This window comes from Phyllobates terribilis, unplaced genomic scaffold, assembly GCF_046119375.1.
Source record: "Phyllobates terribilis strain yellow unplaced genomic scaffold, ASM4611937v1 Scaffold_22__1_contigs__length_20350403, whole genome shotgun sequence".
NCBI classification, from domain to species: Eukaryota; Metazoa; Chordata; class Amphibia; order Anura; family Dendrobatidae; genus Phyllobates; species Phyllobates terribilis.
This window is the reverse complement of record NW_027362782.1, coordinates 14,922,731-14,945,874: the sequence shown is the minus strand read 5'-3', so window position 1 is coordinate 14,945,874 and position 23,144 is coordinate 14,922,731.

Sequence of the window (23,144 nt, the reverse complement as noted above, 5' to 3'; positions counted from 1 at the left end):
ATTCCGAGAACAATGGAAGAGTACCGAAGCATTTTTAAATGTCAGCGGAATTCTGAGAACAATGGAAGAGTTCCGAAGCATTTTTAAACTTCAGCGGAATTCCGAGAACAATGGAAGAGTTCCAAAGCATTTTTAAACGTCAGCGGAATTCCGAGAACAATGGAAGAGTTCTGAAGCATTTTTAAACGTCAGCGGAATGCCGAGAACAATGCAAGATTTCCGAAGCATTTTTATATGTCAGCGGAATTCCGAGAACAATGGAAGAGTACCGAAGCATTTTAAAACGTCATCGGAATTCCGAGAACAATGGAAGAGTTCCGAAGCATTTTTAAACTTCAGCGGAATTACGAGAACAATGGAAGAGTTCCGAAGCATTTTTAAACATGAGCAGAATTACGAGAACAATGGAATAGATTTTAAGCATTTTTAAACTTCAGCGGAATTCCGAGAACAATAGAAGAGTTCCGAAGCATTTTTAAAATTCACACGAATTCCGAGAATAATGGAAGAGTTCAGATGAATTTTTAGACTTCAGCAGAATTCCTAGAACAATGGAAGAGTTCCGAAGCATTTTTAAACTTCAGTGGAATTCCGAGAACAATGGAAGAGTTCCGAAGCATTTTTAAACGTCAGCGGAATTCCGAGAACAATGGAAGAGTACCGAAGCATTTTAAAACGTCATCGGAATTCCGAGGACAATGGAAGAGTTCCGAAGCATTTTTAAACTTCAGTGGAATTAGGAGAACAATGGAAGAGTACCGAAGCATTTTAAAACGTCATCGGAATTCCGAGAACAATGGAAGAGTTCCGAAGCATTTTTAAACTTCAGCGGAATTACGAGAACAATGGAAGAGTTCCGAAGCATTTTTAAACATGAGCAGAATTACGAGAACAATGGAAGAGATTTTAAGCATTTTTAAACTTCAGCGGAATTCCGAGAACAATAGAAGAGTTCCGAAGCATTTTTAAACTTCACCCGAATTCCGAGAGCAATGGAAGAGTTCCATAGCATTTTAAAAGTTCAGCAGAATTCCGAGAACAATTGAAGAGTTCCGAAGCATTTTTAAACGTCAGCGGAATGCCGAGAACAATGCTAGATTTCCGAAGCATTTTTATATGTCAGCGGAATACCGAGAACAATGGAAGAGTACCGAAGCATTTTTAAACGTCAGCGGAATTCCAAGAACAATGGAAGAGTTCCGAAGCATTTTTAAACGTCAGCGGAATTCCGAGAACAATGAAAGAGTTGCGAAGCATTATTAAACGTCAGCGGAATTCCGAGAACAATGGAAGAGTTCTGAAGCATTTTTAAACGTCAGCGGAATTTTGAAAACAATGGAAGATTTCCGTAGCATTTTTAAACGTCAGCGGAATTCTGAGAACAATGGAAGAGTTCCGAAGCATTTTTAAACTTCAGCGGAATTCCGAGAACAATGGAAGAGTTCCAAAGCATTTTTAAACGTCAGTGGATTTCCGAGAAAAATGGAAGAGTTCCGAAGCATTTTTAAACGTCAGCGGAATTTTGAAAACAATGTAAGATTTCCGAAGCATTTTTAAACTTCAGCGGAATTCCGAGAACAATGGAAGAGTTCCAAAGCATTTTAAAAGTTCAGCAGAATTCCGAGAACAATTGAAGAGTTCCGAAGCATTTTTAAATGTCAGCGGAATGCCGAGAACAATGCAAGATTTCCGAAGCATTTTTATATGTCAGCGGAATTCCGAGAACAATGGAAGAGTACCGAAGCATTTTTAAACGTCAGCGGAATTCCGAGAACAATGGAAGAGTTCCGAAGCATTTTTAAACGTCAGCGGAATTCCGAGAACAATGGAAGAGTTCTGAAGCATTTTTAAACGTCAGCGGAATTTTGAAAACAATGGAAGATTTCCGAAGCATTTTTAAATGTCAGCGGAATTCTGAGAACAATGGAAGAGTTCCGAAGCATTTTTAAACGTCAGCGTAATGCCGAGAACAATGCAAGATTTTGAAGCATTTTTATATGTCAGCGGAATTCCGAGAACAATGGAAGAGTTCCGAAGCATTTTTAAACTTCAGCAGAATTCCGAGAACAATGGAAGGGTTCCGAAGCATTTTTAAACTTCAGCGGAATTTGGAGAACAATGGAAGAGTTCCGAAGCATTTTTAAAAGTCAGCGGAATTCCGAGAACAATGGAAGAGTTGTGAAACATTTTTAAACGTCAGCGGAATTCTGAGAACAATGGAAGAGTTCTGAAGCATTTTTAAACTTCAGCAGAATTCCGAGAACAATGGAAGAGTTCCGAAGCATTTTTAAACTTCAGCCGAATTCCGAGAACAATGTAAGAGATTTTAAGCATTTTTAAACTTCAGCGGAATTCCGAGAACAATAGAAGAGTTCCGAAGCATTTTTAAAATCCACACGAATTCCGAGAATAATGGAAGAGTTCACATGAATTTTTAAACGTCAGCAGAATTCCGAGAACAATGGAAGAGTACCGAAGCATTTTAAAACTTCAGCAGAATTCCAAGAACAATGGAAGAGTTCCGAAGCATTTTTAAACGTCAGCGGAATTCCGAGAACAATGGAAGAGTTCCGAAGCATTTTTAAACGTCAGCAGAATTCCGAGAACAATGGAAGAGTTCTGAAGCATTTTTAAGAGTCAGCGGAATTTTGAAAACAATGGAAGATTTCCGAAGCATTTTTAAACGTCAGCGGAATTCCGAGAACAATGGAAGAGTTCCGAAGCATTTTTAAACGTCAGCAGAATTCTGAGAACAATGGAAAAGTTCTGAAGCATTTTTAAACGTCAGCGGAATTTTGAAAACAATGGAAGATTTCCGAAGCATTTTTAAACGTCAGCGGAATTCTGAGAACAATGGAAGAGTTCTGAAGCATTTTTAAACTTCAGCAGAATTCCGAGAACAATGGAAGAGTTCCGAAGCATTTTTAAACTTCAGCGGAATTCCGAGAACAATGTAAGAGATTTTAAGCATATTTAAACTTCAGCGGAATTCCGAGAACAATAGAAAAGTTCCGAAGCATTTTTAAAATTCACACGAATTCCGAGAATAATGGAAGATTTCAGATGAATTTTTAGACTTCAGCAGAATTCCTAGAACAATGGAAGAGTTCCGAAGCATTTTTAAACTTCAGTGGAATTCCGAGAACAATGGAAGAGTTCCGAAGCATTTTTAAACTTCAGTGGAATTCCGAGAACAATGGAAGAGTTCCGAAGCATTTTTAAACGTCATCGGAATTCCGAGAACAATGGAAGAGTTCCGAAGCATTTTTAAACTTCAGTGGAATTACGAGAACAATGGAAGAGTTCCGAAGCATTTTTAAACTTCAGTGGAATTAGGAGAACAATGGAAGAGTACCGAAGCATTTTAAAACGTCATCGGAATTCCGAGAACAATGGAAGAGTTCCGAAGCATTTTTAAACTTCAGCGGAATTACGAGAACAATGGAAGAGTTCCGAAGCATTTTTAAACATGAGCAGAATTACGAGAACAATGGAAGAGATTTTAAGCATTTTTAAACTTCAGCGGAATTCCGAGAACAATAGAAGAGTTCCGAAGCATTTTTAAACTTCACCCGAATTCCGAGAGCAATGGAAGAGTTCCATAGCATTTTAAAAGTTCAGCAGAATTCCGAGAACAATTGAAGAGTTCCGAAGCATTTTTAAACGTCAGCGGAATGCCGAGAACAATGCTAGATTTCCGAAGCATTTTTATATGTCAGCGGAATACCGAGAACAATGGAAGAGTACCGAAGCATTTTTAAACGTCAGCGGAATTCCAAGAACAATGGAAGAGTTCCGAAGCATTTTTAAACGTCAGCGGAATTCCGAGAACAATGAAAGAGTTGCGAAGCATTATTAAACGTCAGCGGAATTCCGAGAACAATGGAAGAGTTCTGAAGCATTTTTAAACGTCAGCGGAATTTTGAAAACAATGGAAGATTTCCGTAGCATTTTTAAACGTCAGCGGAATTCTGAGAACAATGGAAGAGTTCCGAAGCATTTTTAAACTTCAGCGGAATTCCGAGAACAATGGAAGAGTTCCAAAGCATTTTTAAACGTCAGTGGATTTCCGAGAAAAATGGAAGAGTTCCGAAGCATTTTTAAACGTCAGCGGAATTTTGAAAACAATGTAAGATTTCCGAAGCATTTTTAAACTTCAGCGGAATTCCGAGAACAATGGAAGAGTTCCAAAGCATTTTAAAAGTTCAGCAGAATTCCGAGAACAATTGAAGAGTTCCGAAGCATTTTTAAATGTCAGCGGAATGCCGAGAACAATGCAAGATTTCCGAAGCATTTTTATATGTCAGCGGAATTCCGAGAACAATGGAAGAGTACCGAAGCATTTTTAAACGTCAGCGGAATTCCGAGAACAATGGAAGAGTTCCGAAGCATTTTTAAACGTCAGCGGAATTCCGAGAACAATGGAAGAGTTCTGAAGCATTTTTAAACGTCAGCGGAATTTTGAAAACAATGGAAGATTTCCGAAGCATTTTTAAATGTCAGCGGAATTCTGAGAACAATGGAAGAGTTCCGAAGCATTTTTAAACGTCAGCGTAATGCCGAGAACAATGCAAGATTTTGAAGCATTTTTATATGTCAGCGGAATTCCGAGAACAATGGAAGAGTTCCGAAGCATTTTTAAACTTCAGCAGAATTCCGAGAACAATGGAAGGGTTCCGAAGCATTTTTAAACTTCAGCGGAATTTGGAGAACAATGGAAGAGTTCCGAAGCATTTTTAAAAGTCAGCGGAATTCCGAGAACAATGGAAGAGTTGTGAAACATTTTTAAACGTCAGCGGAATTCTGAGAACAATGGAAGAGTTCTGAAGCATTTTTAAACTTCAGCAGAATTCCGAGAACAATGGAAGAGTTCCGAAGCATTTTTAAACTTCAGCCGAATTCCGAGAACAATGTAAGAGATTTTAAGCATTTTTAAACTTCAGCGGAATTCCGAGAACAATAGAAGAGTTCCGAAGCATTTTTAAAATCCACACGAATTCCGAGAATAATGGAAGAGTTCACATGAATTTTTAAACGTCAGCAGAATTCCGAGAACAATGGAAGAGTACCGAAGCATTTTAAAACTTCAGCAGAATTCCAAGAACAATGGAAGAGTTCCGAAGCATTTTTAAACGTCAGCGGAATTCCGAGAACAATGGAAGAGTTCCGAAGCATTTTTAAACGTCAGCAGAATTCCGAGAACAATGGAAGAGTTCTGAAGCATTTTTAAGAGTCAGCGGAATTTTGAAAACAATGGAAGATTTCCGAAGCATTTTTAAACGTCAGCGGAATTCCGAGAACAATGGAAGAGTTCCGAAGCATTTTTAAACGTCAGCAGAATTCTGAGAACAATGGAAAAGTTCTGAAGCATTTTTAAACGTCAGCGGAATTTTGAAAACAATGGAAGATTTCCGAAGCATTTTTAAACGTCAGCGGAATTCTGAGAACAATGGAAGAGTTCTGAAGCATTTTTAAACTTCAGCAGAATTCCGAGAACAATGGAAGAGTTCCGAAGCATTTTTAAACTTCAGCGGAATTCCGAGAACAATGTAAGAGATTTTAAGCATATTTAAACTTCAGCGGAATTCCGAGAACAATAGAAAAGTTCCGAAGCATTTTTAAAATTCACACGAATTCCGAGAATAATGGAAGATTTCAGATGAATTTTTAGACTTCAGCAGAATTCCTAGAACAATGGAAGAGTTCCGAAGCATTTTTAAACTTCAGTGGAATTCCGAGAACAATGGAAGAGTTCCGAAGCATTTTTAAACGTCAGCAGAATTCCGAGAACAATGGAAGAGTACCGAAGCATTTTAAAACGTCATCGGAATTCCGAGAACAATGGAAGAGTTCCGAAGCATTTTTAAACTTCAGTGGAATTACGAGAACAATGGAAGAGTTCCGAAGCATTTTTAAACATGAGCAGAATTACGAGAACAATGGAAGAGATTTTAAGCATTTTTTAACTTCAGCGGAATTCCGAGAACAATAGAAGAGTTCCGAAGCATTTTTAAACTTCACCCGAATTCCGAGAGCAATGGAAGAGTTCCATAGCATTTTAAAAGTTCAGCAGAATTCCGAGAACAATTGAAGAGTTCCGAAGCATTTTTAAACGTCAGCGGAATGCCGAGAACAATGCAAGATTTCCGAAGCATTTTTATATGTCAGCGGAATACCGAGAACAATGGAAGAATACCGAAGCATTTTTAAACGTCAGCGGAATTCCAAGAACAATGGAAGAGTTCCGAAGCATTTTTAAACGTCAGCGGAATTCCGAGAACAATGAAAGAGTTGCGAAGCATTATTAAACGTCAGCGGAATTCCGAGAACAATGGAAGAGTTCTGAAGCATTTTTAAACGTCAGCGGAATTTTGAAAACAATGGAAGATTTCCGTAGCATTTTTAAACGTCAGCGGAATTCTGAGAACAATGGAAGAGTTCCGAAGCATTTTTAAACTTCAGCGGAATTCCGAGAACAATGGAAGAGTTCCAAAGCATTTTTAAACGTCAGTGGAATTCCGAGAACAATGGAAGAGTTCCGAAGCATTTTTAAACGTCAGCGGAATTTTGAAAACAATGTAAGATTTCCGAAGCATTTTTAAACTTCAGCGGAATTCCGAGAACAATGGAAGGGTTCCGAAGCATTTTTAAACTTCAGCGGAATTTTGAAAACAATGGAAGATTTCCGAAGCATTTTTAAATGTCAGCGGAATTTGGAGAACAATGGAAGAGTTCCGAAGTATTTTTAAAAGTCAGCGGAATTCCGAGAACAATGGAAGAGTTGTGAAGCATTTTTAAACGTCAGCGGAATTCTGAGAACAATGGAAGAGTTCCGAAGCATGTTTAAACTTCAGCAGAATTCCGAGAACAATGGAAGAGTTCCAAAGCATTTTTAAACTTCAACGGAATTTCGAGAACAATGGAAGAGTTCCGAAGCATTTTTAAACGTCAGCAGAATTCCGAGAACAATGGAAGAGTTTCGAAGCATTTTTAAACTTCAACGGAATTCCGAGAACAATGGAAGAGTTCTGAAGCATTTTTAAACGTCAGCAGAATTCTGAGAACAATGGAAGAGTTCCGAAGCATTTTTAAAAGTCAGCGGAATTCCGAGAACAATGGAAGAGTTGTGAAGCATTTTTAAACTTCAGCGGAATTCCGAGAACAATAGAAAAGTTCCGAAGCATTTTTAAACGTCAGTGGAATTCCGAGAACAATGCAAGATTTCCGAAGCATTTTTATATGTCAGCGGAATTCCGAGAACAATGGAAGAGTACCGAAGCATTTTTAAATGTCAGCGGAATTCTGAGAACAATGGAAGAGTTCCAAAGCATTTTTAAACTTCAGCGGAATTCCGAGAACAATGGAAGAGTTCCAAAGCATTTTTAAACGTCAACGGAATTCCGAGAACAATGGAAGAGTTCTGAAGCATTTTTAAACGTCAGCGGAATTTTGAAAACAATGGAAGATTTCCGAAGCATTTTTAAACGTCAGCGGAATGCCGAGAACAATGCAAGATTTCCGAAGCATTTTTATATGTCAGCGGAATTCCGAGAACAATGGAAGAGTACCGAACAATTTTTAAACGTCAGCGGAATTCCGAGAACAATGGAAGAGTTCCGAAGCATTTTTAAATGTCAGCGGAATTCCGAGAACAATGGAAGAGTTCCGAAGCATTTTTAAACGTCAGCGGAATTCCGAGAACAATGGAAGAGTTCCGAAGCATTTTTAAACGTCAGCAGAATTCTGAGAACAATGGAAGAGTTGTGAAGCATTTTTAAACTTCAGCAGAATTCCGAGAACAATGGAAGAGTTCCAAAGCATTTTTAAACTTCAACGGAATTTCGAGAACAATGGAAGAGTTCCGAAGCATTTTTAAACGTCAGCAGAATTCCGAGAAAAATGGAAGAGTTTCGAAGCATTTTTAAACTTCAACGGAATTCCGACAACAATGGAAGAGTTCTGAAGCATTTTTAAACGTCAGCAGAATTCTGAGAACAATGGAAAAGTTCCGAAGCATTTTTAAAAGTCAGCGGAATTCCGAGAACAATGGAAGAGTTGTGAAGCATTTTTAAACTTCAGCGGAATTCCGAGAACAATAGAAGAGTTCCGAAGCATTTTTAAAATTCACACGAATTCCGAGAATAATGGAAGAGTTCAGATGAATTTTTAGACTTCAGCAGAATTCCTAGAACAATGGAAGAGTTCCGAAGCATTTTTAAACTTCAGTGGAATTCCGAGAACAATGGAAGAGTTCCGAAGCATTTTTAAACGTCAGCGGAATTCCGAGAACAATGGAAGAGTACCGAAGCATTTTAAAACGTCATCGGAATTCCGAGAACAATGGAAGAGTTCCGAAGCATTTTTAAACTTCAGCGGAATTACGAGAACAATGGAAGAGTTCCGAAGCATTTTTAAACATGAGCAGAATTACGAGAACAATGGAAGAGATTTTAAGCATTTTTAAACTTCAGCGGAATTCCGAGAACAATAGAAGAGTTCCGAAGCATTTTTAAACTTCACCCGAATTCCGAGAGCAATGGAAGAGTTCCAATGCATTTTAAAACGTCATCGGAATTCCGAGAACAATGGAAGAGTTCCGAAGCATTTTTAAACGTCAGCGGAATTCCGAGAACAATGAAAGAGTTGCGAAGCATTATTAAACGTCAGCGGAATTCCGAGAACAATGGAAGAGTTCTGAAGCATTTTTAAACGTCAGCGGAATTTTGAAAACAATGGAAGATTTCCGTAGCATTTTTAAACGTCAGCGGAATTCTGAGAACAATGGAAGAGTTCCGAAGCATTTTTAAATGTCAGCGGAATTCTGAGAACAATGGAAGAGTTCCGAAGCATTTTTAAACTTCAGCGGAATTCCGAGAACAATGGAAGAGTTCCAAAGCAGTTTTAAACGTCAGCGGAATTCCGAGAACAATGGAAGAGTTCTGAAGCATTTTTAAACATCAGCGGAATTTTGAAAACAATGGAAGATTTCCGAAGCATTTTTAAACGTCAGCGGAATGCCGAGAACAATGCAAGATTTCCGAAGCATTTTTATATGTCAGCGGAATTCCGAGAACAATGGAAGAGTACCGAACAATTTTTAAACGTCAGCGGAATTCCGAGAACAATGGCAGAGTTCCGAAGCATTTTTAAATGTCAGCGGAATTCCGAGAACAATGGAAGAGTTCTGAAGCATTTTTAAACGTCAGCGGAATTTTGAAAACAATGGAAGATTTCCGAAGCATTTTTAAATGTCAGCGGAATTCCGAGAACAATGGAAGAGTTTCGAAGCATTTTTAAACTTCAACGGAATTCCGAGAACAATGGAAGAGTTCCGAAGCATTTTTAAATGTCAGCGGAATTCCGAGAACAATTGAAGAGTTCCGAAGCATTTTTAAACGTCAGCGGAATGCCGAGAACAATGCAAGATTTCCGAAGCATTTTTATATGTCAGCGGAATTCCGAGAACAATGGAAGAGTACCGAAGCATTTTTAAACGTCAGCGGAATTCCGAGAACAATGGAAGAGTTCCGAAGCATTTTTAAACGTCAGCGGAATTCCGAGAACAATGGAAGAGTTCTGAAGCATTTTTAAACGTCAGCGGAATTTTGAAAACAATGGAAGATTTCCGAAGCATTTTTAAATGTCAGCGGAATTCTGAGAACAATGGAAGAGTTCCGAAGCATTTTTAAACGTCAGCGGAATGCCGAGAACAATGCAAGATTTTGAAGCATTTTTATATGTCAGCGGAATTCCGAGAACAATGGAAGAGTTCCGAAGCATTTTTAAACGTCAGCGGAATGCCGAGAACAATGCAAGATTTCCGAAGCATTTTTATATGTCAGCGGAATACCGAAAACAATGGAAGAGTACCGAAGCATTTTTAAACGTCAGCGGAATTCCAAGAACAATGGAAGAGTTCCGCAGCATTTTTAAACGTCAGCGGAATTCCGAGAACAATGAAAGAGTTGCAAAGCATTATTAAACGTCAGCGGAATTCCGAGAACAATGGAAGAGTTCTGAAGCATTTTTAAACGTCAGCGGAATTTTGAAAACAATGGAAGATTTCCGTAGCATTTTTAAACGTCAGCGGAATTCTGAGAACAATGGAAGAGTTCCGAAGCATTTTTAAACTTCAGCGGAATTCCGAGAACAATGGAAGAGTTCCAAAGCATTTTTAAACGTCAGTGGATTTCCGAGAACAATGGAAGAGTTCCGAAGCATTTTTAAACGTCAGCGGAATTCTGAGAACAATGGAAGAGTTCCGAAGCATTTTTAAACTTCAGCAGAATTCCGAGAACAATGGAAGGGTTCCGAAGCATTTTTAAACTTCAGCGGAATTTTGAAAACAATGGAAGATTTCCGAAGCATTTTTAAATGTCAGCGGAATTCTGAGAACAATGGAAGAGTTCCGAAGCATTTTTAAACTTCAGCAGAATTCCGAGAACAATGGAAGGGTTCCGAAGCATTTTTAAACTTCAGCGGAATTTGGAGAACAATGGAAGAGTTCCGAAGTATTTTTAAATGTCAGCGGAATTCTGAGAACAATGGAAGAGTTCCGAAGCATGTTTAAACTTCAGCAGAATTCCGAGAACAATGGAAGAGTTCCAAAGCATTTTTAAACTTCAACGGAATTTCGAGAACAATGGAAGAGTTCCGAAGCATTTTTAAACGTCAGCAGAATTCCGAGAACAATGGAAGAGTTTCGAAGCATTTTTAAACTTCAACGGAATTCCGAGAACAATGGAAGAGTTCTGAAGCATTTTTAAACGTCAGCAGAATTCTGAGAACAATGGAAGAGTTCCGAAGCATTTTTAAAAGTCAGCGGAATTCCGAGAACAATGGAAGAGTTGTGAAGCATTTTTAAACTTCAGCGGAATTCCGAGAACAATAGAAAAGTTCCGAAGCATTTTTAAACGTCAGTGGAATTCCGAGAACAATGCAAGATTTCCGAAGCATTTTTATATGTCAGCGGAATTCCGAGAACAATGGAAGAGTACCGAAGCATTTTTAAATGTCAGCGGAATTCTGAGAACAATGGAAGAGTTCCAAAGCATTTTTAAACTTCAGCGGAATTCCGAGAACAATGGAAGAGTTCCAAAGCATTTTTAAACGTCAGCGGAATTCCGAGAACAATGGAAGAGTTCTGAAGCATTTTTAAACGTCAGCGGAATTTTGAAAACAATGGAAGATTTCCGAAGCATTTTTAAACGTCAGCGGAATGCCGAGAACAATGCAAGATTTCCGAAGCATTTTTATATGTCAGCGGAATTCCGAGAACAATGGAAGAGTACCGAACAATTTTTAAACGTCAGCTGAATTCCGAGAACAATGGAAGAGTTCCGAAGCATTTTTAAATGTCAGCGGAATTCCGAGAACAATGGAAGAGTTCCGAAGCATTTTTAAACGTCAGCGGAATTCCGAGAACAATGGAAGAGTTCCGAAGCATTTTTAAACGTCTGCAGAATTCTGAGAACAATGGAAAAGTTCTGAAGCATTTTTAAACGTCAGCGGAATGCCGAGAACAATGCAAGATTTCCGAAGCATTTTTATATGTCAGCGGAATACCGAGAACAATGGAAGAGTACCGAAGCATTTTTAAACGTCAGCGGAATTCCAAGAACAATGGAAGAGTTCCGAAGCATTTTTAAACGTCAGCGGAATTCCGAGAACAATGAAAGAGTTGCGAAGCATTATTAAACGTCAGCGGAATTCCGAGAACAATGGAAGAGTTCTGAAGCATTTTTAAATGTCAGCGGAATTTTGAAAACAATGGAAGATTTCCGTAGCATTTTTAAACGTCAGCGGAATTCTGAGAACAATGGAAGAGTTCCGAAGCATTTTTAAACTTCAGCGGAATTCCGAGAACAATGGAAGAGTTCCAAAGCATTTTTAAACGTCAGTGGAATTCCGAGAACAATGGAAGAGTTCCGAAGCATTTTTAAACGTCAGCGGAATTTTGAAAACAATGTAAGATTTCCGAAGCATTTTTAAACTTCAGCGGAATTCCGAGAACAATGGAAGAGTTCCAAAGCATTTTAAAAGTTCAGCAGAATTCCGAGAACAATTGAAGAGTTCCGAAGCATTTTTAAACGTCAGCGGAATGCCGAGAACAATGCAAGATTTCCGAAGCATTTTTATATGTCAGCAGAATTCCGAGAACAATGGAAGAGTACCGAAGCATTTTTAAACGTCAGCGGAATTCCGAGAACAATGGAAGAGTTCCAAAGCATTTTTAAACGTCAGCGGAATGCCGAGAACAATGCAAGATTTTGAAGCATTTTTATATGTCAGCGGAATTCCGAGAACAATGGAAGAGTACCGAAGCATTTTAAAACTTCAGCAGAATTCCAAGAACAATGGAAGAGTTCCGAAGCATTTTTAAACGTCAGCGGAATTCCGAGAACAATGGAAGAGTTCCGAAGCATTTTTAAACTTCAGCAGAATTCCGAGAACAATGGAAGGGTTCCGAAGCATTTTTAAACTTCAGCGGAATTCTGAGAACAATGGAAGAGTTCCGAAGCATTTTTAAACGTCTGCGGAATTCCGAGAACAATGAAAGAGTTGCGAAGCATTATTAACCGTCAGCGGAATTCCGAGAACAATGGAAGAGTTCTGAAGCATTTTTAAACGTCAGCGGAATTTTGAAAACAATGGAAGATTTCCGTAGCATTTTTAAACGTCAGCGGAATTCTGAGAACAATGGAAGAGTTCCGAAGCATTTTTAAACATCAGCGGAATGTCGAGAACAATGCAAGATTTCCGAAGCCTTTTTATATGTCAGCGGAATTCCGAGAACAATGGAAGAGTACCGAAGCATTTTAAAACGTCATCGGAATTCCGAGAACAATGGAAGAGTTCCGAAGCATTTTTAAACTTCAGCGGAATTACGAGAACAATGGAAGAGTTCCGAAGCATTTTTAAACATGAGCAGAATTACGAGAACAATGGAATAGATTTTAAGCATTTTTAATCTTCAGCGGAATTCCGAGAACAATAAAAGAGTTCCGAAGCATTTTTAAAATTCACACGAATTCCGAGAATAATGGAAGAGTTCAGATGAATTTTTAGACTTCAGCAGAATTCCTAGAACAATGGAAGAGTTCCGAAGCATTTTTAAACTTCAGTGGAATTCCGAGAACAATGGAAGAGTTCCGAAGCATTTTTAAACGTCAGCGGAATTCCGAGAACAATGGAAGAGTACCGAAGCATTTTAAAACGTCATCGGAATTCCGAGAACAATGGAAGAGTTCCGAAGCATTTTTAAACTTCAGTGGAATTACGAGAACAATGGAAGAGTTCCGAAGCATTTTTAAACATGAGCAGAATTACGAGAACAATGGAAGAGATTTTAAGCATTTTTAAACTTCAGCGGAATTCCGAGAACAATAGAAGAGTTCCGAAGCAGTTTTAAACGTCAGCGGAATGCCGAGAACAATGCAAGATTTCCGAAGCATTTTTATATGTCAGCGGAATACCGAGAACAATGGAAGAGTACCGAAGCATTTTTAAACGTCAGCGGAATTCCAAGAACAATGGAAGAGTTCCGCAGCATTTTTAAACGTCAGCGGAATTCCGAGAACAATGAAAGAGTTGCGAAGCATTATTAAACGTCAGCGGAATTCCGAGAACAATGGAAGAGTTCTGAAGCATTTTTAAACGTCAGCGGAATTTTGAAAACAATGGAAGAGTTCCGAAGCATTTTTAAACGTCAGCGGAATTCTGAGAACAATGGAAGAGTTCCGAAGCATTTTTAAACTTCAGCAGAATTCCGAGAACAATGGAAGGGTTCCAAAGCATTTTTAAACTTCAGCGGAATTTTGAAAACAATGGAAGATTTCCGAAGCATTTTTAAATGTCAGCGGAATTCTGAGAACAATGGAAGAGTTCCGAAGCATTTTTAAACTTCAGCAGAATTCCGAGAACAATGGAAGGGTTCCGAAGCATTTTTAAACTTCAGCGGAATTTGGAGAACAATGGAAGAGTTCCGAAGTATTTTTAAAAGTCAGCGGAATTCCGAGAACAATGGAAGAGTTGTGAAGCATTTTTAAACGTCAGCGGAATTCTGAGAACAATGGAAGAGTTCCGAAGCATGTTTAAACTTCAGCAGAACTCCGAGAACAATGGAAGAGTTCCAAAGCATTTTTAAACTTCAACGGAATTTCGAGAACAATGGAAGAGTTCCGAAGCATTTTTAAACGTCAGCAGAATTCCGAGAACAATGGAAGAGTTTCGAAGCATTTTTAAACTTCAACGGAATTCCGAGAACAATGGAAGAGTTCTGAAGCATTTTTAAACGTCAGCAGAATTCTGAGAACAATGGAAGAGTTCCGAAGCATTTTTAAAAGTCAGCGGAATTCCGAGAACAATGGAAGAGTTGTGAAGCATTTTTAAACTTCAGCGGAATTCCGAGAACAATAGAAAAGTTGCGAAGCATTTTTAAACGTCAGTGGAATTCCGAGAACAATGCAAGATTTCCGAAGCATTTTTATATGTCAGCGGAATTCCGAGAACAATGGAAGAGTACCGAAGCATTTTTAAATGTCAGCGGAATTCTGAGAACAATGGAAGAGTTCCAAAGCATTTTTAAACTTCAGCGGAATTCCGAGAACAATGGAAGAGTTCCAAAGCATTTTTAAACGTCAACGGAATTCCGAGAACAATGGAAGAGTTCTGAAGCATTTTTAAACGTCAGCGGAATTTTGAAAACAATGGAAGATTTCCGAAGCATTTTTAAACGTCAGCGGAATGCCGAGAACAATGCAAGATTTCCGAAGCATTTTTATATGTCAGCGGAATTCCGAGAACAATGGAAGAGTACCGAACAATTTTTAAACGTCAGCGGAATTCCGAGAACAATGGAAGAGTTCCGAAGCATTTTTAAATGTCAGCGGAATTCCGAGAACAATGGAAGAGTTCCGAAACATTTTTAAACGTCAGCGGAATTCCGAGAACAATGGAAGAGTTCCGAAGCATTTTTAAACGTCAGCAGAATTCTGAGAACAATGGAAAAGTTCTGAAGCATTTTTAAACATCAACGGAATTTTGAGAACAATGGAAGAGTTCCGAAGCATTTTTAAAAGTCAGCGGAATTCCGAGAACAATGGAAGAGTTGTGAAGCATTTTTAAACGTCAGCGGAATTCCGAGAACAATGGAAGAGTTCCGAAGCATTTTTAAACGTCAGCAGAATTCTGAGAACAATGGAAGAGTTGTGAAGCATTTTTAAACTTCAGCAGAATTCCGAGAACAATGGAAGAGTTCCAAAGCATTTTTAAACTTCAACGGAATTTCGAGAACAATGGAAGAGTTCCGAAGCATTTTTAAACGTCAGCAGAATTCCGAGAACAATGGAAGAGTTTCGAAGCATTTTTAAACTTCAACGGAATTCCGACAACAATGGAAGAGTTCTGAAGCATTTTTAAACGTCAGCAGAATTCTGAGAACAATGGAAAAGTTCCGAAGCATTTTTAAAAGTCAGCGGAATTCCGAGAACAATGGAAGAGTTGTGAAGCATTTTTAAACTTCAGCGGAATTCCGAGAATAATGGAAGAGTTCCCATGAATTTTTAAACTTCAGCAGAATTCCTAGAACAATGGAAGAGTTCCGAAGCATTTTTAAACTTCAGTGGAATTCCGAGAACAATGGAAGAGTTCCGAAGAATTTTTAAACGTCAGCGGAATTCCGAGAACAATGGAAGAGTACCGAAGCATTTTAAAACGTCATCGGAATTCCGAGAACAATGGAAGAGTTCCGAAGCATTTTTAAACTTCAGCGGAATTACGAGAACAATGGAAGAGTTCCGAAGCATTTTTAAACATGAGCAGAATTACTAGAACAATGGAATAGATTTTAAGCATTTTTAAACTTCAGCGGAATTCCGAGAACAATAGAAGAGTTCCGAAGCATTTTTAAAATTCACACGAATTCCGAGAATAATGGAAGAGTTCAGATGAATTTTTAGACTTCAGCAGAATTCCTAGAACAATGGAAGAGTTCCGAAGCATTTTTAAACTTCAGTGGAATTCCGAGAACAATGGAAGAGTTCCGAAGCATTTTTAAACGTCAGCGGAATTCCGAGAACAATGGAAGAGTTCCGAAGCATTTTTAAACTTCAGCGGAATTACGAGAACAATGGAAGAGTTCCGAAGCATTTTTAAACATGAGCAGAATTACGAGAACAATGGAAGAGATTTTAAGCATTTTTAAACGTCATCGGAATTCCGAGAACAATAGAAGAGTTCCGAAGCATTTTTAAACTTCACCCGAATTCCGAGAGCAATGGAAGAGTTCCAATGCATTTTAAAACGTCATCGGAATTCCGAGAACAATGGAAGAGTTCCGAAGCATTTTTAAACGTCAGCGGAATTCCGAGAACAATGAAAGAGTTGCGAAGCATTATTAAACGTCAGCGGAATTCCGAGAACAATGGAAGAGTTCTGAAGCATTTTTAAACATCAGCGGAATTTTGAAAACAATGGAAGATTTCCGAAGCATTTTTAAACGTCAGCGGAATGCCGAGAACAATGCAAGATTTCCGAAGCATTTTTATATGTCAGCGGAATTCCGAGAACAATGGAAGAGTACCGAACAATTTTTAAACGTCAGCGGAATTCCGAGAACAATGGCAGAGTTCCGAAGCATTTTTAAATGTCAGCGGAATTCCGAGAACAATGGAAGAGTTCTGAAGCATTTTTAAACGTCAGCGGAATTTTGAAAACAATGGAAGATTTCCGAAGCATTTTTAAATGTCAGCGGAATTCCGAGAACAATGGAAGAGTTTCGAAGCATTTTTAAACTTCAACGGAATTCCGAGAACAATGGAAGAGTTCCGAAGCATTTTTAAATGTCAGCGGAATTCCGAGAACAATTGAAGAGTTCTGAAGCATTTTTAAACGTCAGCGGAATGCCGAGAACAATGCAAGATTTCCGAAGCATTTTTATATGTCAGCGGAATTCCGAGAACAATGGAAGAGTACCGAAGCATTTTTAAACGTCAGCGGAATTCCGAGAACAATGGAAGAGTTCCGAAGCATTTTTAAACGTCAGCGGAATTCCGAGAACAATGGAAGAGTTCTGAAGCATTTTTAAACGTCAGCGGAATTTTGAAAACAATGGAAGATTTCCGAAGCATTTTTAAATGTCAGCGGAATTCTGAGAACAATGGAAGAGTTCCGAAGCATTTTTAAACGTCAGCGGAATGCCGAGAACAATGCAAGATTTTGAAGCATTTTTATATGTCAGCGGAATTCCGAGAACAATGGAAGAGTTCCGAAGCATTTTTAAACGTCAGCAGAATTCCGAGAACAATGGAAGAGTACCGAAGCATTTTAAAACTTCAGCAGAATTCCAAGAACAATGGAAGAGTTCCGAAGCATTTTTAAACGTCAGCGGAATTCCGAGAACAATGAAAGAGTTCCGAAGCATTTTTAAACGTCAGCAGAATTCCGAGAACAATGGAAGAGTTCTGAAGCATTTTTAAGAGTCAGCGGAATTTTGAAAACAATGGAAGATTTCCGAAGCATTTTTAAAATTCACACGAATTCCGAGAATAATGGAAGAGTTCACATGAATTTTTAAACTTCAGCAGAATTCCTAGAACAATGGAAGAGTTCCGAAGCATTTTTAAACTTCAGTGGAATTCCGAGAACAATGGAAGAGTTCCGAAGAATTTTTAAACGTCAGCGGAATTCCGAGAACAATGAAAGAGTACCGAAGCATTTTAAAACGTCATCGGAATTCCGAGAACAATGGAAGAGTTCCGAAGCATTTTTAAACTTCAGCGGAATTACGAGAACAATGGAAGAGTTCCGAAGCATTTTTAAACATGAGCAGAATTACGAGAACAATGGAATAGATTTTAAGCATTTTTAAACTTCAGCGGAATTCCGAGAACAATAGAAGAGTTCCGAAGCATTTTTAAAATTCACACGAATTCCGAGAATAATGGAAGAGTTCAGATGAATTTTTAGACTTCAGCAGAATTCCTAGAACAATGGAAGAGTTCCGAAGCATTTTTAAACTTCAGTGGAATTCCGAGAACAATGGAAGAGTTCCGAAGCATTTTTAAACTTCAGTGGAATTCTGAGAACAATGGAAGAGTTCCGAAGCATTTTTAAACTTCAGTGGAATTCTGAGAACAATGGAAGAGTTCCGAAGCATTTTTAAACGTCAGCGGAATTTTGAAATACAATGTAAGATTTCCGAAGCATTTTTAAACTTCAGCGGAATTCCGAGAACAATGGAAGAGTTCCAAAGCATTTTAAAAGTTCAGCAGAATTCCGAGAACAATTGAAGAGTTCCGAAGCATTTTTAAACATCAGCGGAATGCCGAGAACAATGCAAGATTTCCGAAGCATTTTTATATGTCAGCGGAATTCCGAGAACAATGGAAGAGTACCGAAGCATTTTAAAACGTCATCGGAATTCCGAGAACAATGGAAGAGTTCCGAAGCATTTTTAAACTTCAGTGGAATTCCGAGAACAATGGAAGAGTTCCGAAGCATTTTTAAACGTCAGCGGAATTCCGAGAACAATGGAAGAGTACCGAAGCATTTTAAAACGTCATCGGAATTCCGAGAACAATGGAAGAGTTCCGAAGCATTTTTAAACTTCAGTGGAATTACGAGAACAATGGAAGAGTTCCGAAGCATTTTTAAACATGAGCAGAATTACGAGAACAATGGAAGAGATTTTAAGCATTTTTTAACTTCAGCGGAATTCCGAGAACAATAGAAGAGTTCCGAAGCATTTTTAAACTTCACCCGAATTCCGAGAGCAATGGAAGAGTTCCATAGCATTTTAAAAGTTCAGCAGAATTCCGAGAACAATTGAAGAGTTCCGAAGCATTTTTAAACGTCAGCGGAATGCCGAGAACAATGCAAGATTTCCGAAGCATTTTTATATGTCAGCGGAATACCGAGAACAATGGAAGAGTACCGATGCATTTTTAAACGTCAGCGGAATTCCAAGAACAATGGAAGAGTTCCGAAGCATTTTTAAACGTCAGCGGAATTCCGAGAACAATGAAAGAGTTGCGAAGCATTATTAAACGTCAGCGGAATTCCGAGAACAATGGAAGAGTTCTGAAGCATTTTTAAACGTCAGCGGAATTTTGAAAACAATGGAAGATTTCCGTAGCATTTTTAAACGTCAGCGGAATTCTGAGAACAATGGAAGAGTTCCGAAGCATTTTTAAACTTCAGCGGAATTCCGAGAACAATGGAAGAGTTCCAAAGCATTTTTAAACGTCAGTGGAATTCCGAGAACAATGGAAGAGTTCCGAAGCATTTTTAAACGTCAGCGGAATTTTGAAAACAATGTAAGATTTCCGAAGCATTTTTAAACTTCAGCGGAATTCCGAGAACAATGGAAGAGTTCCAAAGCATTTTAAAAGTTCAGCAGAATTCCGAGAACAATTGAAGAGTTCCGAAGCATTTTTAAACGTCAGCGGAATGCCGAGAACAATGCAAGATTTCCGAAGCATTTTTATATGTCAGCAGAATTCCGAGAACAATGGAAGAGTACCGAAGCATTTTTAAACGTCAGCGGAATTCCGAGAACAATGGAAGAGTTCCGAAGCATTTTTAAACGTCAGCGGAATGCCGAGAACAATGCAAGATTTTGAAGCATTTTTATATGTCAGCGGAATTCCGAGAACAATGGAAGAGTACCGAAGCATTTTAAAACTTCAGCAGAATTCCAAGAACAATGGAAGAGTTCCGAAGCATTTTTAAACGTCAGCGGAATTCCGAGAACAATGGAAGAGTTCCGAAGCATTTTTAAACGTCAGCAGAATTCCGAGAACAATGGAAGAGTTCCGAAGCATTTTTAAGAGTCAGCGGAATTTTGAAAACAATGGAAGATTTCCAAAGCATTTTTAAATGTCAGCGGAATTCTGAGAACAATGGAAGAGTTCCGAAGCATTTTTAAACTTCAGCAGAATTCCGAGAACAATGGAAGGGTTCCGAAGCATTTTTAAACTTCAGCGGAATTCTGAGAACAATGGAAGAGTTCCGAAGCATTTTTAAACGTCTGCGTAATTCCGAGAACAATGAAAGAGTTCCGAAGCATTATTAACCGTCAGCGGAATTCCGAGAACAATGGAAGAGTTCTGAAGCATTTTTAAACGTCAGCGGAATTTTGAAAACAATGGAAGATTTCCGTAGCATTTTTAAACGTCAGCGGAATTCTGAGAACAATGGAAGAGTTCCGAAGCATTTTTAAACATCAGCGGAATGTCGAGAACAATGCAAGATTTCCGAAGCATTTTTATATGTCAGCGGAATTCCGAGAACAATGGAAGAGTACCGAAGCATTTTTAAATGTCAGCGGAATTCTGAGAACAATGGAAGAGTTCCGAAGCATTTTTAAACATCAGCGGAATTCCGAGAACAATGGAAGAGCTCCAAAGCATTTTTAAACGTCAGCGGAATTCCGAGAACAATGGAAGAGTTCCGAAGCATTTTTAAACTTCAGTGGAATTACGAGAACAATGGAAGAGTTCCGAAGCATTTTTAAACATGAGCAGAATTACGAGAACAATGGAAGAGTTTCGAAGCATTTTTAAACTTCAACGGAATTCCGAGAACAATGGAAGAGTTCCGAAGCATTTTTAAACGTCAGCAGAATTCCGAGAACAATGGAAGAGTTCCGAAGCATTTTTAAACTTCAGCGGAATTCCGAGAACAATGTAAGAGATTTTAAGCATTTTTAAACTTCAGTGGAATTACGAGAACAATGGAAGAGTTCCGAAGCATTTTTAAACATGAGCAGAATTACGAGAACAATGGAAGAGTTTCGAAGCATTTTTAAACTTCAACGGAATTCCGAGAACAATGGAAGAGTTCCGAAGCATTTTTAAACGTCAGCAGAATTCCGAGAACAATGGAAGAGTTCCGAAGCATTTTTAAACTTCAGCGGAATTCCGAGAACAATGTAAGAGATTTTAAGCATTTTTAAACTTCAGCGGAATTCCGAGAACAATAGAAGAGTTCCGAAGCATTTTTAAACTTCACCCGAATTCCGAGAGCAATGGAAGAGTTCCATAGCATTTTAAAAGTTCAGCAGAATTCCGAGAACAATTGAAGAGTTCCGAAGCATTTTTAAACGTCAGCGGAATGCCGAGAACAATGCAAGAGTTGTGAAGCATTTTTAAACGTCAGCGGAATTCTGAGAACAATGGAAGAGTTCCGAAGCATGTTTAAACTTCAGCAGAATTCCGAGAACAATGGAAGGGTTCCGAAGCATTTTTAAACTTCAGCGGAATTTGGAGAACAATGGAAGAGTTCCGAAGCATTTTTAAACGTCAGCGGAATTCCGAGAACAATGGAAGAGTACCGAAGCATTTTAAAACGTCATCGGAATTCCGAGAACAATGGAAGAGTTCCGAAGCATTTTTAAACTTCAGTGGAATTACGAGAACAATGGAAGAGTTCCGAAGCATTTTTAAACATGAGCAGAATTACGAGAACAATGGAAGAGTTTCGAAGCATTTTTAAACTTCAACGGAATTCCGAGAACAATGGAAGAGTTCCGAAGCATTTTTAAACGTCAGCAGAATTCCGAGAACAATGGAAGAGTTCCGAAGCATTTTTAAACTTCAGCGGAATTCCGAGAACAATGTAAGAGATTTTAAGCATTTTTAAACTTCAGCGGAATTCCGAGAACAATAGAAGAGTTCCGAAGCATTTTTAAACTTCACCCGAATTCCGAGAGCAATGGAAGAGTTCCATAGCATTTTAAAAGTTCAGCAGAATTCCGAGAACAATTGAAGAGTTCCGAAGCATTTTTAAACGTCAGCGGAATGCCGAGAACAATGCAAGAGTTGTGAAGCATTTTTAAACGTCAGCGGAATTCTGAGAACAATGGAAGAGTTCCGAAGCATGTTTAAACTTCAGCAGAATTCCGAGAACAATGGAAGGGTTCCGAAGCATTTTTAAACTTCAGCGGAATTTGGAGAACAATGGAAGAGTTCCGAAGTATTTTTAAAAGTCAGCGGAATTCCGAGAACAATGGAAGAGTTGTGAAGCATTTTTAAACGTCAGCGGAATTCTGAGAACAATGGAAGAGTTCCGAAGCATGTTTAAACTTCAGCAGAATTCCGAGAACAATGGAAGAGTTCCGAAGCATTTTTAAACGTCAGCGGAATTCCGAGAACAATGGAAGAGTACCGAAGCATTTTAAAACGTCATCGGAATTCCGAGAACAATGGAAGAGTTCCGAAGCATTTTTAAACTTCAGTGGAATTACGAGAACAATGGAAGAGTTCCGAAGCATTTTTAAACATGAGCAGAATTACGAGAACAATGGAAGAGTTTCGAAGCATTTTTAAACTTCAACGGAATTCCGAGAACAATGGAAGAGTTCCGAAGCATTTTTAAACGTCAGCAGAATTCCGAGAACAATGGAAGAGTTCCGAAGCATTTTTAAACTTCAGCGGAATTCCGAGAACAATGTAAGAGATTTTAAGCATTTTTAAACTTCAGCGGAATTCCGAGAACAATAGAAGAGTTCCGAAGCATTTTTAAACTTCACCCGAATTCCGAGAGCAATGGAAGAGTTCCATAGCATTTTAAAAGTTCAGCAGAATTCCGAGAACAATTGAAGAGTTCCGAAGCATTTTTAAACGTCAGCGGAATGCCGAGAACAATGCAAGAGTTGTGAAGCATTTTTAAACGTCAGCGGAATTCTGAGAACAATGGAAGAGTTCCGAAGCATGTTTAAACTTCAGCAGAATTCCGAGAACAATGGAAGGGTTCCGAAGCATTTTTAAACTTCAGCGGAATTTGGAGAACAATGGAAGAGTTCCGAAGTATTTTTAAAAGTCAGCGGAATTCCGAGAACAATGGAAGAGTTGTGAAGCATTTTTAAACGTCAGCGGAATTCTGAGAACAATGGAAGAGTTCCGAAGCATGTTTAAACTTCAGCAGAATTCCGAGAACAATGGAAGAGTTCCAAAGCATTTTTAAACTTCAACGGAATTTCGAGAACAATGGAAGGGTTCCGAAGCATTTTTAAACTTCAGCGGAATTTTGAAAACAATGGAAGATTTCCGAAGCATTTTTAAATGTCAGCGGAATTCTGAGAACAATGGAAGAGTTCCGAAGCATTTTTAAACTTCAGCAGAATTCCGAGAACAATGGAAGGG